Below are 4,488 nucleotides of genomic sequence, written 5' to 3' on the forward strand. Positions count from 1 at the left end.
ATAGAAAAAAATGAACACAAAGGTGCTCAATATACCTTATCTATTTTTCTATTATATAAAATACAATTTTTATTTAAAAAGTATTTTACCTTCTTTTTAAAAATATAACTTGTGCTATGCATTTGCAAAATTGGTTTTATATTGATACATTTTATCACTATTGCACAAGTTTGTGAAGAAATTTGTTGTAAAATACTATCTAAAAATAAAAAGCTAAATAAAATGATAAATGTTTAATAAAATAACTGTTAAGAGTGAGCTGAGAGATCTCCGCTCCTTCTAGGATCTCCTCCTGGTTCGGCCCGCCTGCCTCCACTCCTGCCTCCACCATGTCCATCAGAGTGACCCAGAAGTCCTACAAGGTGTCCACCTCTGGCCCCCGGGCCTTCAGCAGCCGCTCCTACACGAGTGGGCCCGGTGCCCGCATCAGCTCCTCGAGCTTCTCCCGAGTGGGAAGCAGCAGCTTTCGGGGTGGCCTGGGCGGCCGCTATGGTGGGGCCAGCCGCATGGGAGGCATCACCGCAGTCACGGTCAACCAGAGCCTGCTGAGCCCCCTTAACCTGGAGGTGGACCCCAACATCCAGGCCGTGTGCACCCAGGAGAAGGAGCAGATCAAGACCCTCAACAACAAGTTTGCCTCCTTCATAGACAAGGTACGGTTCCTGGAGCAGCAGAACAAGATGCTGGAGACCAAGTGGAGCCTCCTGCAGCAGCAGAAGACGGCTCGGAGCAACATGGACAACATGTTCGAGAGTTACATCAACAACCTTAGGCGGCAGCTGGAGACTCTGGGCCAGGAGAAGCTGAAGCTGGAGGCAGAGCTTGGCAACATGCAGGGGCTGGTGGAGGACTTCTAGAACAAGTATGAGGATGAGATCAATAAACGTACAGAGATGGAGAATGAATTTGTCCTCATCAAGAAGGATGTGGATGAAGCTTACATGAACAAGGTAGAGCTGGAGTCTCGCCTGGAAGGGCTGACTGATGAGATCAACTTCCTCAGGCAGCTGTATGAAGAGGAGATCCGGGAGCTGCAGTCCCAGATCTCGGACACATCTGTGGTGCTGTCCATGGACAACAGCCGCTCCCTGGACATGGACGGCATCATCGCTGAGGTCAAGGCACAGTACGAGGAGATCGCCAACCGCAGCAGGGCTGAGGCTGAGAGCATGTACCAGATCAAGTATGAGGAGCTGCAGAGCCTGGCTGGGAAGCACGGGGATGACCTGCGGCGCACCAAGACTGAGATCTCCGAGATGAACCGGAACATCAGCCGGCTTCAGGCTGAGATTGAGGGCCTCAAAGGCCAGAGGGCTTCCCTGGAGGCCGCCATTGCAGATGCCGAGCAGCGTGGAGAGCTGGCCATTAAGGATGCCAATGCCAAGTTGTCCGAGCTGGAGGCCGCCCTGCAGCAGGCCAAGCAAGACATGGCGCGGCAGCTGCGTGAGTACCAGGAGCTGATGAACGTCAAGCTGGCCCTGGACATTGAGATCGCCACCTACAGGAAGCTGCTGGAGGGCGAGGAGAGCCGGCTGGAGTCCGGGATGCAGAACATGAGTATTCATACGAAGACCACCAGCGGCTATGGAGGTGGTCTGAGCTCGGCCTATGGGGGCCTCACAAGCCCCGGCCTCAGCTACGGCCTGGGTTCCAGCTTTGGCTCTGGCGCGGGCTCCAGCTCCTTCAGCCGCACCAGCTCCTCCAGGGCCGTGGTTGTGAAGAAGATCGAGACACGCGATGGGAAGCTGGTGTCCGAGTCCTCTGACGTCCTGCCCAAGTGAACAGCTGCGGCACCCCCTCCCAGCCTACCCCTCTTGTGCTGCCCCAGAGCCTGGGAGGGAGACCGCTATGTAGGGTACCACTGGGAGCAGGAGACCCACCTGAGGGCCCTCAGCCCACCCACAGGGGAGTTTACTGCGTGGGGACCCCCCTTGCCCATGCCTCCAGCTATAAAACAATTCAATTGCTTCTTTTTTTGGTCCAAAATAAAACCTCAGCTAGCTCTGCCAAAAAAAAAAAAAAAAAAAAAAAAAAAAAAGAGTGAGCTGAGAGAGAGCAACACTTACCTTCTTGTTAATGTTTGCTACTAGTTCTCTTGTGCATATGAATCCCCTTGGCATGTAGTTTGAATGCAGATTCCATTGTTATGTGAGGTGGGGCCTGATACTGTGCATTTCCCCCAAGCACCCAGGTAAAACCCACGCTGCTCTTCTGCAGACCACACTTTGAGTAGCAGATGGAGGCTGTGCAACAGTTAGGAGGGAAAAAAAGGATTTTGAGTAGCCAGTGGAGGCTATGCAACAGTTAGCAGGAAAAAAAGGATTTTGAGTAGCCAGTGGAGGCTATGCAACAGTTAGCAGAAGAAAAAGGATTTTTTGAGCCTCTGCTGACTGACCGAAAATTGTATTCTGGCTGCCAGTTGCTGAGGTCTTCAAGAGATAATGCCACCTCCCCTGCTTTTTTTTTTTTTTTTTGCATAAGTTCTAAACTAGTTGAAAAATGAAAGAAAAAGGTAAATATTGAAGCTAAAGTCTCACCTTTATTACTAATGGGAGTCTGAGGTGGAGGATGCAGCTTAGCATGAGAGTCAAAGGGGCTTACTCTCTGACTGGCAGCCGGGCCCGTTTACTCACTCTGCCCGAGCAACACTGCCTGCGGCAGACAGACCCCTGCTCCAGGAAAGCTGAGGAGAGCTCCTGCACCCTCAGGCCGGCTCACTCCCAAGAGGAGGAAAGGCCAAGCACAGCTGAGAATGCCTCGTTAGTCTTCATAAATTGACCAATCAGGTAATGAAAGGGCTAGAGGGCGGCCAAGAGTTCTGATACCTTGCAAAAGTAAACATCTCGAGGACCCAAGAGGCGGTTCCCGTTAATGTCAGTGATGGAAATTTCTTTTGAAAGAGTTATTTACTCATTTTTTTTTTTTGGCTTCCTATAAATACCTTTCTTCTTTTATTCTAGAGTGCTCCCTGAAAGTTTGAATCATGATTTGATGCTGTGGATTGGGGAAGGGTAAAAAGCCAGGCCTAGGGTGGGCACCTTGTGAGTTTAAGGAGAAGGGACCAGATGAGATGCAGGAGACCTCAGGCTCAGGCAGAAGGGCACAGTGTAGTCCACTCTCAACTGCTGCCTGTGTACCAGGTGGCTCTAGGCCAGGCCAGGTCTCCATCTCTAACCCTTAGTGGGCAGGTGCCTTGGAGGGAGACAAGCTCCTCTGGACTCCTCAGCAACCTCGTGGTTTAGACAGGGGAGCAGTCTGCACCTGTTTTCATCAACTTTTCACCTGAGCTGTACTTTTGTGCTGTTCGCATGGAAACTGTTTGCTATGGAATGAATATTTGTTTGTGCCAGCCCCAAATTCACATGTTCAAACCTAGTCACCAGTGTGATGTCATTAGGAGACAGGGCCTTTGGAGGGGGTGATGAAATATGAGGGTGAAGTCCTTATGAATGAGATTAGTGCCCTTATAAAAGGGACCCCAGAAAGCTCCCTCCCCCTTCTGCTATGTGAAGACATAGCAAGAAGGTGCCATCTGTGAACCAGGAAAAGGGTGTTCACCACATACTGAATCTGCCAATGCCTTGATCTTGAACTTCCTGGCCTCTAGAGCTTGGAGAAATAAATTGCTGTTGTTTATAAGCAGTTTGTAGTACTTTGTTATGGATGCCCAAACAGACTAAGACACCCCTGGACTCTAGGCCAGGCAGGGATTGTCATGGGACAATGTGGGGAAAGCAAGAAAGAACCTCAAATATCTCTCCTGGTCTCACTACCTCCACCAAGGAGGCATCTTCATCTCAATATTATATAGGATGGAAAACATCAAGGTAATAAGTAGAGCTTAAATCTGCATAGAAGTCAAGAATTGGGGGTGGGGGAGAGCAAAAACTAAGAAGAAATGTTCAGAGAGTCACCAAAATTAAACGTCTCATAGATGACAGAGTTATATATACTGAAGAAGATATAGCAAATAGGCAAGCCAAAAGATGCTCCACGAATACCATTAGTCATTAGGGTGATGGAGATTAAAACCACAATGAGATACACCTCTATTACAGTGGCACAAATCTAAGAAAAATGGACAATATCAAATATTGGTGAAGAGGAGATGGAGCAGCCAGAATGCTGTCATACTCTTGGTTGGAACGTACAACAGTACGATCACAACAGAAAATCATTTGACAGTTGCTTAAAAAGTGAAAATACACTTATCATAGGTCCCAGCCTTTCACTCCTAAGTATTTACCCAAGAAAAATAAAAGCATCCGTCCATACAAAGACTCTGTCACATTGTATGGACGAGACTATTTGTAATATCTCTGAAGTGGAAACAATCCAAGTACCTATCAACAGGTGAATGGATAAACACATTGTGATACACTCATATGGTGGCATTCTACTCAGAAATAAAAAGGAATGAACTACTGATATCACACAACACACACGGATGAATCTCAAGATAATTATGCCAAATCAAAGGAGCCAGAC

The 4,488-nt window shown here is 48.4% G+C and overlaps 1 pseudogene across 1 annotated transcript; it reads left to right on the plus strand.

Annotated features, from left to right (window-relative positions):
* The first annotated feature begins 266 nt into the window (after positions 1–266).
* Positions 267–4,413, plus strand: LOC704783 (keratin, type II cytoskeletal 8 pseudogene; annotated as a pseudogene). The gene has a single exon (XR_011908.5). The product of XR_011908.5 is annotated as a keratin, type II cytoskeletal 8 pseudogene (transcript).
* Positions 4,414–4,488: the final 75 nt, after the last annotated feature.

This window comes from Macaca mulatta, chromosome 4 (genome assembly GCF_049350105.2).
Source record: "Macaca mulatta isolate MMU2019108-1 chromosome 4, T2T-MMU8v2.0, whole genome shotgun sequence".
In the NCBI taxonomy this organism is placed as follows: Eukaryota; Metazoa; Chordata; class Mammalia; order Primates; family Cercopithecidae; genus Macaca; species Macaca mulatta.